The 14,199-nt window shown below is 37.9% G+C and overlaps 1 protein-coding gene across 2 annotated transcripts in view; it reads left to right on the forward strand.

Moving 5' to 3' along the window:
• Positions 1–1,098: 1,098 nt before the first annotated feature.
• Positions 1,099–14,199, forward strand: part of ZFAND6 (zinc finger AN1-type containing 6) — a 54,818-nt gene continuing 41,717 nt past the window's right edge. Inside the window, exon 1 of one of the 2 annotated variants that reach the window (XM_070358417.1) lies at positions 1,099–1,255. The gene's annotated coding sequence lies outside the window, so the exon portion shown is untranslated. The remainder of the gene's footprint in view (positions 1,256–14,199) is intronic. The other variant, XM_070358418.1, reaches the window with a different exon arrangement.

Below are 14,199 nucleotides of genomic sequence, written 5' to 3' on the forward strand. Positions count from 1 at the left end.
TATCCCAAAGGCCTATTGCAAAATACCTTAGTCAGTCACATCAATCTCTCTCTCCACACAAGTGAGATCCAACTAGGGTGAGGATAGTGAGATTTTTGAAACGGAAAATTTTAAGGGGCACCAAAAAAGTTCAATAATCAAATAATATTTTTTACTCCATTTTTTTAACATGAAAATTTCTTCCAAAATATTCCTAAGCAAAACATCAAATATAAAACCAAAAAGGACCCGCAGGACCCGGTCCACCTTCTACCTGCCAGCCCCATCTGAACCCCTCTAATCACGGCAAGACTGAATGACCTCGAACTATAAGCTTATATTTCTTGTGCTGCATCGGAGACCAAGGGTGAGAAGCTGCGGGGGAGCCATTCTGCTCAGCACCCCACGCCCCAGCGCAGTAGCTGGGAAGTCCACTCAGCTGGGAAGTGGACGTGCACTTCTGCAAAAAGTTTTGCAAAGGGGTCCAGGTGCCTGTGGGGGCGTGTGCATCCATGTATGTGTGTGTGTTGGGGCGGGGAGGACACACCTGTGCATGCTCGCTTCTACTAGTTTTCCTTATCTTTCCAAGCAGTGGCTCAGGACCGGGCAGAGTAGTGCCCCAGGCCTTGGATTCTGCGCTTGCAAAAATGGGGGGTGGGGGCACAATGTTGCACGTGGGGGAAAGCTCAGAATTCCTTCTTGCACAAGTGGCAGGTGAAGCGCAACTCTTTCTGGCTACTCGATCCGGCACAGGAACATGCAGCCGCCTTCGAGGTAGCAGAGGGACCTGAACCTACCGCCCCAGACTCGATGACTCTCCTCTAGACCCCAGGAAACGCCCTCCTGTTGTCGGCCCCGCTACCACCGGGAGGAAGCCCCAGCGGAGGAAGGACAGTGGAGGCGGAGAGGCCGGAGGAGCGTCTCCCCTCGCTTCGCCCCGCCTCTGCGTACGCTCCAGCCAATCGCAGCTTGCTCCGAGCCCTGGCCCCGCCCCTCTTCGCCGGCTGCGGCCTGCGGCTCCGCCCCGGCCGGTAATAATTAGGCTGCGGGCGGGGGTTGCCGCGTCAGCGCCGGGCGCCAGCCAATCGCGGAGCTCTGCCCCGTAGTCGCGTCACAGGCCGAACAACCAAACAGAAAAGTTTAATAAACAGCGGACGGAGGGGCCGGCGGCGGCGGGGCCGGAGCTACCAGGGGTTTGGCGGCCTCACCTGTCCCCATTCACCGGCGGCGACCGGCGGCGGCAGGCAGCGCGTCAGGCGGAGGGAGCCGCCGCCAGGTGAGGAGTGGGGCCCGTGGGGCCCCGGCGACCGGCGCTTCCCTTCCCCCTCCCGCTCCCTTCCCCCACCGGCTCGGGCGACGCCAGGCCCGCCCCCGGCCCCTCCCGGCCCAGGGGAGCAGGAAGCGGAGGGCAGCCGGCGGGCGCAGCAGGTGGTGGGCCGGCCGCAGGCCCGGGCCGGGCTTTTGCTGAGGGGTGAGGGGCTTCCTGGCCCCGGGGGCAGGGGCCGAGGTGCAGCGGACTCCCTCGGACGCGCGGCGGGCCCTCGAGGTCCTGGGCTTCCCGCTGGGGGCGGGGGCGGCGCGCCGAGGTGAGACCCCCCCTCCCCATTGCCCCCAGGCCTCGGGGGTGTGGGGAGCCGCCGCTGTCCTCCGATTCCGAGCAGTTGGCGGGCGGGGGCTGGAGGGACCCCGGGCGCCCTCTGGCGCGTCCCTGTCACCGGCCCGGGTCAAGTTCCTCGCCTCACGCCTCCCAGCCCGAGCCCTTCTTGGAAGGATTTTTCACCTGCCGTGTTTCCAGCCACCGGCCAGGGGGAAAGTCTAGCAAGTCAGACAAGGAAAGGGGGTCGGGGGGGGGGTGGTCCTCTCTTTCCTCTGCTTTTGTTGGGTGGACTCAGAATTTCTCGATTTTCCTCTGGAGTAGTGTTTTCACGTTGCCGTCTAACTACGTAAACAAAGAAGAATAATGCGTCTGAGATGATTTTAACTTTTATGTAGAAAGTTTTGCCAAATCAACCACCCGATTAAGACGCTGCGATGATTTATCTTCACACTCAGATTAGTTCAGCAGTGTGAAGAAGTTACACACAGTTGTTTGGTGGTTAAAACAACTGGTTCGTTATTAATGATTTAATGCTCCGAGCAAGAGGTTTAAAGTCGTCTGTCAAATCAAATTCGGAATTTGTTTTTTTAATGTAAAATCCCATAGACTTTTAAGGTTAGTTACGTAATATTTATGTTACCAATTTTAGGACATTTTGCCGAGTTACCCTTAGTCCAGGGCTTCAAGGGAAAATGTTTTCTTTCTGCAGAATATGCACATTTATATTTCCCAAACAGATTATCTTTTAAACTTTTTTTTCTTTTACGTTTTAAAATGTATTTAAGGGAAATAGGGATTGCAGAAGTGTACAGGAGGAGAATTTCGGGGTTGTTGGCTTGTTATCTCAATTGTGATGATTTAATTTCCTGTGTCAAAACAGATCACATTTTACACATTTAAGTATATGCAGTTTATTGTATGTTAATTACAGCTTTTTAAGCAAAGTATTCAAAGTGTATTTAATACCACAAAGGTATGAACACACACAACACAGTATTAAAGTATGCTGTACACAATAGAGTATAAAGAGATAAAAATGTAATAAAAATCCATGATTTCCATCTCCAAACCAAAAGTTGGAATATTACCAAAAGTTGCGTATGTTTATGAGTTTCTTATCTGTCTTACACCTCTGCCTGTCCTTACCGAGGTAATCATTTCAGTCTAGTGTATTTTGTTTACCACCCCTTGCGTTTCACAACATAATGTCTGTGTGCTCAGACTGTGTGTTTAGTTTGTTTTTCTTTTGAGCTTTTTATAAAAAGAATATGTGGCTGTAGTTCACTGGTTTCATTGCTCTGTTAATATAAAGATTAATACTGTGTTAATCTTCCACGACTCATGGGCCTTTAGCCTATGGCTTTGATTCTGTTTTGCTGTCACCAGCTGTGTCCCATGAACATTTCTTGTTTCCTGGCTCCTGGTACACAAGTGCAAGAGTTGCTTTAGAGTGCATGCAGATTTCATTGGGACATTTTAGGTACTCAGGAGTAAAACACATCGAAATACTGGAAATAAATGAAAAATTTTAGGATTCTCTTTTATCTTTTGATGGCAAATTCATATCCATAGTAATTGGTTCATAGTTTTTGAACATCTGCATGAGAAACCAGGATTCCTGTCAATCCGAATGAATCTTGTCCTTGGAAATCCCATGCTAAGAAGTCTGGCACTATTTACTGTCAAACTTTTCACTGCAAAAATGTAAATACAGTAGAAAAAAACACTTGATTGGGTATAAAATAAATCACTTTTCTGGGGTTCCCTTTCCCACCTTTTAATCTCTGGCAAGTTTCTTAAAACTTCTCTTGTGCCAGTACACGTGTAAAAGAAACCTGTTCTGAGTTTATCCTATCAGTTACGCAGACTTTAGTTAAGTGAAGCACCTATCAAATGACAGAGCTTTTAAGGAAAATGATTAGGGCCAAGGTATTATTCTCTGAAATTACATTGGTTGTGTCCTTTGGAACACTTTTGAGAAAGGTGTGTGGTGAGTATTGATCAGGATATGTTAGCAACACACAATTAAGTACTTTTTATGCCACCCTGCCCCCCGCCTCAGATTTGGGATTTATTGTGTGAACAGCAATGCAAAGATAAATTATGAAGCAGTATTAACTTCCTGAAAATGGTGTGTATATAAGTAATAAGAGTTTATGTATATCTTTGAATAAACTTTTTTATAGACATGAGAAGTGGTGTTTTTTGTTTTTTAAGAACAGTGCACGCAACCTGCAGACAAGTTGTCAGGAGGCTTTGTTTTGATAGGACTATTTTATCTTGCTTTAAAAAAACAAAAACAAACCTCAGTTTTGTATTTCATTACGAGGGCAGCTTTTTTTTCCCCTAAACCATCAGAAAAGTTAACAAAGAATGAGTAATTATTAATATTTTGGCAGGTATCCTACCAGTCTCTCTGTTTTTGCTTTTCTTATCCTAAACAATTAAACGTTGAATTCTAAGCAGTACTAGGCTGCTTCTGTGTTCAAAACTTAAACCAAATATGATCCATCTCAACACCTTTGTTGTACATGGTATGGTGGTGGTAGTCACCTCGATGGTATCTTTGCTTCAAGGTTCTCTCCCTTTCCTGTGCAGAACAATCGTTTCAATGTGTAAATTAGATTATCTTATTCTCAGACTCAAAACAAATCCAGATTTTTTAATACTCTTGACCAACAGTGTCCAATGAAAATACAATAGGAGCTACAAATGGGAACCACATAAGTAGTTAAACATTTTCTAATAGCCACATTTACAAAGAGAAACAGGTGAAATATTTTTTAACCCAAAATACTGTGATTCAGCAAGTAGTCAGTGTAAGAAATTACTAATGGGATATATTTTACTTATCTTTTTTCAGACCGTCTTCACCATTGGTTGTGTGTTTTCCGTTTAAGGTACCTCTTGGGCAGGCCTTGTTTGTGGCTGATCTAGACTGTTGGGCCTATCAGCCTCACAGGCTTATCTTATGCTGCTCACCCTGACTCCTGTACCCCCAGCAGTGCCGTATGCCAAGCTTAGTTTTCTTAAAATTGTTTTCTGCCTGAACACCCAGTCGTGTTTTGCTCAAATGTCACTCCTTATGAGACGCCATCTCAGATCACTTTCCCTGTCAGCTGGCTGTGTTACCTTCTTTGTGTCCTTTGAGAACCTAGCATCTGAAGTGATTTATCTGGTTATTGTCTGTATCCCCTGCTTGAAGTAAACTGCTTATGGGCAAGGATTTCCTCAGCTTTACTGTTCAGTTCAGTCGCTCAGTCGTGCCTGACTCTTTGCGACCCCATGGACTGCAGCACACCAGGCCTCCCTGTCCATCACCAACTCCCGAAGTTTACTCAAACTCATGTCCATTGAGTCGGTGATGCCATCCAACCATCTCATCCTCTGCGTCCCCTTCTCCTCCTGCTTTTTTTTTTAATCTTTCCCAGCATCAGAGTCTTTTCAAATGAATCAGTTCTTCACATCAGGTGGCCAAAGTATTGGAGTTTCAGCTTCAACATCAGTTCTTCCAATGAATATTCAGGACTAATTTCCTTTAGGATGGACTGGTTGGATCTCCTTGCAGTCCAAGGGACTCTCAAGAGTCTTCTTCAGCACCACACAGTTCAAAAGCATCAATTCTTTGGCGCTCAGCTTTCTTTATAGTCCCAACTCTCACATCCATACGTGACTACTGGGAAAAACAGCTTTACTGTTAGGTCCCTATATATTGAAAATAAGATTTTTAAAAGGTACATGGCGTTTCATTTTATGAAAGTACTGTTAATTTAACTAGTCACTTATTGTTTATAACTTGCTTCTTTATCCTTTTTTTCACTATTACAATGTGTGAAGAACATCTTAAGAGCTACATCTTACTATGTATTTCTTATTTCTTTAGGGTTCAGCCGTCTTAAAATTGCTTAAAGTATATGAACATTTTTTTTACTAATGAATACTGACAAATTTTATCTTAAAAGTTTGACTAACATTGCAGTATAAGTTGACCAAACCTGTATGAAGTTCGATGAAAAATATGAGAGAGTACACATTTCCTCTCTATCTTTACCAGAAATGATATTTTTTCTTTCTTTTCATAAATTTATAATTTATTTCTTAGTGAGTTATGATAATGAATAGAGGTATAGGTTCTGGACATCTTCTGGTTTGTCTTTGGCTCATTGGAGTGGTGTTTATATTTAGGATAGCCACCCTTTGACTCATCCTACTAACATTTTCCCTTGCTCTTCATTAGCCTTTTGTTTACTTTTTTAATAATTAAAAGTTTTTGTCTTTTAAGAAGTTTAGGTTAATAACATTGTTTTTACAGCTTCTACTTTCATAGTTGATAAACTATCCTACCCAGATAACTGTTTTCTTCTAGTTCTTTGTGGTTTCATTTTTCACATCTCTCTCTTCTGTTCATCCAAGATTTATTTTGACATAATATGTAAAGTGAAAAAATTGTCCTTAGTTTTCCTTAGTAGTTAATCCGTTATTTTAGGCCCATAAAAGAAAACTTTTTCTTTTGCCTTCAAATAAAGCTGCCTTTGTCATATACTAAATACATTTATGTTTGGTTCTTTTTAGCTTTTATTCAGTACCAGTCAGTGCACATTGTTTTAGTAACTGGGAGTAATAATGTGTTTTCCTTTTGTTATTGTTAAGTTTTACCATCCTCTTCCCCCAACTCCCCCTACAATTTTTAGTTGTTGCTTTGTTAGTCCTCAAGTTTTTAGTTGATTCCTTAGGGTCTTCAGGTTGTTTTTGGTCTTGAATTTTTTAATTTAGAAAATACTGTTATTTCTACTTAATGTTTTATGTTGTATAATGAAAAAAATTTAATGCCATTAAGTTTTCCTTTGAGCCTAGTTTAGGTATTTTTTCCTTTACATTTAACCTGTAATATCTTTATTAAAATCCCTGCTGTTGCAGTTTTCTTTTTTGTTGTTGTTGGCAATTTTCATTCAGCTGTTCCTCTATGCTACTTGGGCATTGTGCTAAGTGTTGAGGAGACAGAGATGAATAATACAGGATCTTTGCTGTCATGGAGTTTACTGTCCGTTGGAAGAGCTAGGCTGTTAACAGACCACTGCGTAGAGTTTTCAGATGACAACTGCTGGGAAGGAGAGAAGTAGGGTGTGCTGATAGAGATTGGAAGGTGCTAGTTGGGATGTTCTGAGAATGTAACGTTTAAAGTTAGTGATGGTGTGTGTTTTGGAAGTTTTCTTAACTTCCCCAGTCTGTCACAACGTTTAAAAAAAAAAAAAAAAAAAGTGACACACTGAATTAGTTCTGTAAACATGTTTTGTAAAAATTGTCTTGCAAACAGGTTCAAGTCCCTGTCCCACCCCCTCCACGCCATATCCTCCAGTTGGATTACTGCCTCAAACCCTGTATGGAATAGAAATTTTGGAACTGTGATTCTGACTTCTAAGATCTGAAAAATACTGGGGCAAGTTTCCCGAGTAAAGGGGACAAAAAGAACCTGGCTCAATTTAGGAGGTGACCGGAGATTGGAATGGCTGGAGTTTACTGAGTGAAGAGAGTGGGGCAGACTTTATTGCAAGACTTATTTCCAAGTGCTAAGGCTGCTTCCGCTTCACCACCTTCCTATCCTATTTATAGTCTGTGATCCAAATTGGTCACTTACAAATAAGCTGGATTATTTTGCTCCTTGGTACTTTACTTCATTATTTCTACTGTATTTTCACTTTCCTCCCACTCAGGATATTTGCATAGGCTGTCCGCATTTGCTAAATTGTGATTTCCTTTGATAAATTAACCCTTAATGCTGGCAAAACAGGTTAAGTTCTCTGTTGGTTATATTTATTAATTTCCCATTTCCCATTGGACATTTCTTTTGTAAATACTTGTAACAACTGCAATTCATTAAATGCATGTGATTTGTTTTAGCAGTCTTTTTCTCCTAGAGCTGTACTTTTCAATCTTGTAGTTACTAGCCACTTGTGGCTATTTAAATTAAAATTAAATAATGTAAAATATTCATATCCTCAGTTTTACTAGTCACATTTCAGGTGCTCAGTATCCATATGCAACTAGTGGCTATTACAGTGGACAGCAGAGATAAAGAGTCTTGTGCAGTAATGAAAATTTATATTAATTTCTGAATAATTATGTGGCTAAAAGCTACAGTATTTAAGTAGCCATATCTGGCTATTGAAATATGGCAAGTCTGAATTGAGATGTGCAGTAAGTATGAAATATAAGCTTGATTTCTAGCACAAAAAAGGGAAAAGAGCTCAATTTTTAAGATATTGATTATATATTGAAGTAATGCTACTTTACATATTTCCTGTTACAGAAAATATTTATGACAGTTAATTTAACTTTATTGTAGTGTTTTAATGTGGCTACCAGAAAGTTGAAGATTGCATGGGACTCACATTATTTTCTAGGTGGTCAGCACTGGTCTGACTCTAGATCGTAAGTTTCTACAATGGAGGGACAGTTCACTATGGCGTTCACAGCAGCCAGTGGTGCCCAGCATATACATAGTAGGTGTTCAAAATGTTTGATGAATGAATAAGCTTTTCAGTAGGTAGAAAACATTACCTATTCAACTTTTGCTTTTTAAAATTGTTGGTTTTCTTCTGGACTGTAATTTAAAATTTTTTTCCTGTGACTGTTGAGAAAAGAAGCTTTTCTTTTGATAGCTAAATAAAGAACTGTCCTTATTAAATAATTGCTGTGTATCATTCATCTTTTGGTTATGTTTTTCTGGCTTTAGGCTGCTAACCAGAGAGGGAATTTAAAGTCTGCCAACCTGTTTTCTGTCATTTTTCTTTGTGTAGCAGTTAACTTAGATGATCGATTGTGTGTTGTTTGGCACATGAAAATTCATGACTATTAAATCTAAATAATTGAGGACTATGAATGCTTTTCTTTTACTTATACTTTCGTCTCCATATTATGATCCCTGTTCCTTTTTAATTTACATTTATTGGTGACCTTGTCTGTTTCTTTGGACTTAGAACAATTTACTGTCTTACAGAAAGATATCTCTTTTTCAGCTTGGTTTATGCTTTTTTACCTGTTTACTTCCTAAATGTTTCCTTTGTGTTTTGTATTCTCCTGAATGGACCCTCACTGCCCCCCTCCTTCTCCCCCATACTCACTTTGTATTTTTTTCTCTTAATGAGAAGATAGTCATCAGGAGTTGCAAACTCAAATACATAACCTCACTTCTGTAGACACTGTGTATTTGTCAGGGAAATATTTCTTAAATATTTTTTTCCTCCATCAGTTGATGGTTTTCAGACTTTATCCTTAGTGATCCTAGTCATGTTTTGCTATTGTCACCAACTATTTCACCAGCTGTTGCCTTAACTACCTGTAGCACTCAGGGATATTACTGCCAAGGAATAATTTCTGTTGTAGGAAGAATATTTTGAGCCATTCTCAGTCCCTGAAAATTCCGTGGAAGTTTTCCCCCTGCTCTGAACGTACCAAAGGTTATTCCTAAAAGTCTAGGTATTGCCTTTTTATATAGGGTCTTTTTAATAGTAAGTGAAATGAGACCAAGTTGTTTAGTGGCTCGGTCTCTTCTAAACTGTTTTCAGTTGATAGATTTGTGAAAACCTCTGAACTCTCACAAAGAGTACACCCTTTGAATACTTGATGTTGGAAAAGTGATGTCACAAGCAATCAGGGAGCCTTGAGGAAGCCTTGACCCTTTTGCTGCCTCCCTGTTCCCAGGAAGCAGAGTTACTTTCAGATAACCTCAGTTGTGGTATCGCTCTCTTTTTAGTTATTTTTTCTGTTGTTTTCTTCTATTGCGGATTTAGAAGAGGAATAAAATGCTCTTACTTTTAATCTGTAAGCCACCTAAAATGATATTTATCAACTTGCAGTTCTTTTAAATAGGTCCTGGAGGTCTTTGAACCATCTGGAATAGTTCAGTCTATATTTCCATCTATATTTTCTTTTGGTTATAAATGGAGGGGATTTTGGTGTTAGATTAGTGTATGTTCTACGTCTTTGTTGTACACAAATAGTTAAACTTTGATGTGAAAAATTGATGTTAGAACAAAGGTTTCATTTGGTTCCCATAGCTGAATACTAATTTTATGTTTGCCAAATTTTAAAAGTAAAATGTTTGCTGTCTCTTTTTCTATAACCCTATAAAATTTTGGCCATCTGAAACTTGTTTTATGATGTAACTCAAGTTTGATGCTGTAACTCAAATTGTGTATTTTTTCTACTGTCTGCTCCTGTACCTCTTCTACTCCCAGGGTCTTTTTACATGTGTCCACACAGTGGGAAGAAAACCTGAACTTGACTTGTGAAGTACTGGGCATTCAAAGCTGTGAATCCTTGCAAAGGATCTTGGGACTGGACCTCTGTGAATTGGCTCTTTCAATTTGTCCACTTAAAAGGCATAATAGATTATGCAGCTGTTTGGGCTTCTGTGGGGTATTACTCCATATTCATGTCTAGTTGCAATTATGTGCATTTTCAGTTTCTTACAAAGACTTCCCGTTGTATTCAAAATAAGTTTGTTGGCTTTATGTTGTTTTAATGTATGAATTTTCTTTGAGGAAAAATGCTTGCAAGATTTTTAACTCAGAAAATATTGTTTTAATGGATGAATTTTCTTTGAGGAAAAAATGCTTGCAAGATTTTTAACTCAGAAAATGAAATTTAAATGAAAAGTTCTTATGTAAAGTAACTGAAAATATATTTTAAGAAGGAGCTACTCTGATTTGTTTTAATTTTGAGTTTTTTATAAGTTAGTCAATTTTGGTAGAGGTGAATACTCTTTAAATTTGTCATTCAATCAGATAATGATGAATGTCAGAGTAATAGTTAATGGATCAATCCTAAAAACGTAAACGGTTCTAATTTAAGCATACAGCAAAATTTAAAATACAGCAAATTTTGTAATGTACAAAGTGACCAAAGATCTTTGTTCAAAAGTCAGAATCTCTTTAGAATCTCTGTAGTAAAAATAACATTTAATGTAACTTATATTTTAAGAGGAGGATACCCTTCAGCTCTCCCTTAGGGTTACTGTGCCACCTTAGAGTAATATCTCAGTAGGATGCAAAATAGTGTCCACTTTTCTTTTAAAAAAAACTAAAAAAGAGAATGACTTGAACCATCCTGAAGTTTATACTTGAACATGTTCATTAGAACAAGTTGTCTTCTCCTTGTTTTTGCAATGGATAAGCATTAACCTTGCAAAACATGACATCAGACCTGTAAGTGTGGTGACATAGAAATAATATTTGCCTCATTTTTCTTCAGTTTTAAATAGAAGTATCAGTCTGATGTCACTGAAAATTTTACTCTATTCTTGTGATGTTGTATTTGATATCTTAGAAATTTTTGCATTCAATATTTTAGTGCTATGTATTTTCATTTAAGATACAGTTAAGTCTTAGAGAAAATACTATTTTGTTCTCATTAGCAAAATTTTTGCGGTGGATTTCTGTTGCTGTTTTAGAATTTTCTTTTTTTTTTTTTTTTTTAGAATTTTCATACCAAATGTGAACTCTATTGAAAAAGGAATCTTGGCTTTATAAAGCATAACTTCACTCTCAGGCTCTGTTAAAAAAAAAAAAAAAATCAAATAATTTCATTTGAAGGCATTGTATTTTAAACACTTGGTCACTGAACTGCAAATTAACACTTCTTCTGTGAGATTTTCATTGCTGTTACTTGGTTTATTTATTTTTTACCTAGACAAAAGAGTAAGCAAATAGTATATGATGGGAAAACTGAAACATTACCTACTGTTTCTTTAAGAAACCAGCTTATCCAGGGGGTTTTAGTATGTTTAACCTAACCTGCTAGCAAGGAAAAGTTCTTTAAAATAATGGATATTAGCCGTATCCAATCACAATTATCAGTTTCACTAACAGGGAGGAGATTTGACTCTTCAGCCACTAGAATTGGAGAAGGTGGAGCTTGGTATTCAGGTTTGGTTGCTTTGGAGTACAGCTTCAAGTGAAGTTAATCTGAGGTGAAGCAAACAGAAAATTGTGGAGGTTTTGTTGGTAGGATTTTTGTTCTAATCTTTTAATGATCCTTTATTTTACACTTTTGCTCCTTTGTGCTTCTGTGTATGCTAGCTTTTGTCATTGTTGGTATTTTCTGATGCAAACTGAACATTAAAATTAAGCAGGGAAGCAGAACAAAAGGGCTGTTTGGACAGGAAATAGGTGTTCAGAGAATCAAACTTGACTTTCTTTTATCATTATTTTTAATTCAGAATTTAAGTGTCATTAAAAAATACTTGCATAAAAACCATCTCCAGTAACAGTCTTTTCTCTCGGATTGGATGTTTGAAGAGTCATTTGTCAGTTTTTATAAATGACATCTTGAGGAGAAGGTCTGTTTATGTCATTTTCCTTAAACTTAAGATGTGAAGTTGCTAAAAGACAGATATATGTAGTAGGTTTAAATGTGTCCTTTTTAAAGAATTGAAATGCCAACTGTTAATTTTTTTTTTTTTATCCCCAGCATACATCCCCTCTTTTTAAACTTCAGTGTATTTTATATCTACCAATGTGTTGGTGCTTTTTAGTATGCTCATAATTTTAGTTTTGCTTTTTTAAAAGATCATAGATTCATTTTATATAGAACAAGGTAAAACTTTGTCCTCCTTTCAAACTTCATTTCTTTCAAGGTGGACGTAGCAACCAACACCCTTTTGAAACAGCAAATGAATGAATTTATATTTTTAAGAAGTATAGATAGGCTGCCAAAACTTAAAAAGTGTCTATGAATCTATTGACATTTCTTACTTAAGAAATAATTGTACTATGTTTCAGTACCAGAAGTTTCCTTTAGAGGCCCTTGTTTTTATATTGTTGCTCTTTGATCTCATAGAAATTAAGGTATAGAATAATTTGAATAATTGGCCCAAATGCCACCTAAGCATTTCAGTCAGTATACTTGTATTTACTATGCTGCTTCTTTCAGATCACGCAAAAGGTTTTAAATTAATGCTTTCTGCTCCATCTATTGCATAAGCAATACTATGTAATAAAATCAAGAAAAGTCACCCAAATATCCACAAGAGCGTTGTGAGATGGTCTTATTTATTTCCCTGTTCTATTCTGTACCTTACCATATTCTTATATTTTTCCCATAATTGTGAATAAAGACAGTTTTCTATTTTTTATCAAACTGTATCATTTATTATTAAAATTGTTTTCATTTCATTTGCTATAGAATTGTCTTAGGTTAATAGGACCTTAATCTACCTAGTTTTTTGCCTGTTTTACATTTAGATTGTTCCTAATTTTTCACCATTTTAAATGGTATTGCTGAATAAACCTCTTTGTGTAAATTTCAAGATATTTTCTTCTGTGTTTCTTTTGGGAAAATCCCCTTGAGTGGGCTTACCTAGATCAAAGGCTATAAACACTTCAGTAGCCAAATTGCTTTTTAAAAAGGTTATTCCAGTTTATATTGCCACCAGAAAAATGTGCTTCAAAATTTCTCTAATGGGTAGCCCCTAAGTGTTCTCATTAAAGTGTGCCTCTGAAGGTGTCTGACTTGTTGATTAGTTTTTGCCTAAACTAATAGGCTATTTTAAATTCCGTTTTCTAAGATGTAGATGAATCTGAATCCATTTTCTGGACATTAAAATCAGCTGAAGAAAATTGGGAGAATTTTTGCCTATTTAAGTGAGCAATTATATCTTTGTTGGTTGTATTGTGTGTGTTGCTATCAGTTAAGTACAGGGCTTAATGTTTTACATTGGAATTGTTGCTCACACAAGTTTTCCTCAGTACATGTTTCTTCTGGTAGCACATATCAGAGGATTTTCTTCTAAGAAAAACATCAGAAACATTTTTAGAGAGGGAGCTGTAATACTTAACTTTACTCTGAACAGATATGAATAGCCTTTGTCACTTTGTGCATTTCTGGTTTTTTAAGTACAATATAGAAACATAGATCTATGTTATAAATCCAGGTTTTAAAATATTAGCACTTTTCTAGTGTTCGTTGGGTTTTCAGTTGAAGGTAAGATGACTTTATGTACACATAGTGTGTTACTAGTCCTGTGTTCTTCCCGTTTGTCTTTAAGAGCATTCTTTGGCAATAACTACCGCATTGTGTATGTGCTTGGCAGCTAGTCTGTTAAATAGAATAGGCTAGGATTGTCAGGATGTGACCTTGTTAACTCATGTTCCAGAATAAACTTTTTTAAAAAGTTATTTTAAAGCAAAATTCTATAAGACATTAAAAAAATCTAATTTATAAATAGGAGTCAGTGATAAGTCATGGGTTAAGTTCTAATTCACTGGTGGAGCCAGTAGTTAAGCATGTATGCATAATCTTGAATTAAATAGTTCAGCTCATTTTTCAGTTTAAATAATTTACTTTCTGTAAATTTTTGCTGATAAACTTAAATCTTTGGCTTTTGGTATATTTATGGGGGAAGTTTTTTTTCATGTCTGTTTTGTTTGTTGTGGCTTAGGAGTGACTTTTTCCCCCCAGATATTTTGGTTTTCTTAACATTTGAAATGGATGAGAAAAAAATTAAAACTGATGACTTTTAATTAATGAAGCAGTTGTTGTGAAATACATTTTCTCCATTTAAGTTTGCTAGGTGTGTCAGGATTTTATACAGATAATCTAAATACTTGATTCATGAGTAGAAC

This window comes from Bos mutus, chromosome 21 (genome assembly GCF_027580195.1).
Source record: "Bos mutus isolate GX-2022 chromosome 21, NWIPB_WYAK_1.1, whole genome shotgun sequence".
Lineage (NCBI taxonomy): Eukaryota > Metazoa > Chordata > Mammalia > Artiodactyla > Bovidae > Bos > Bos mutus.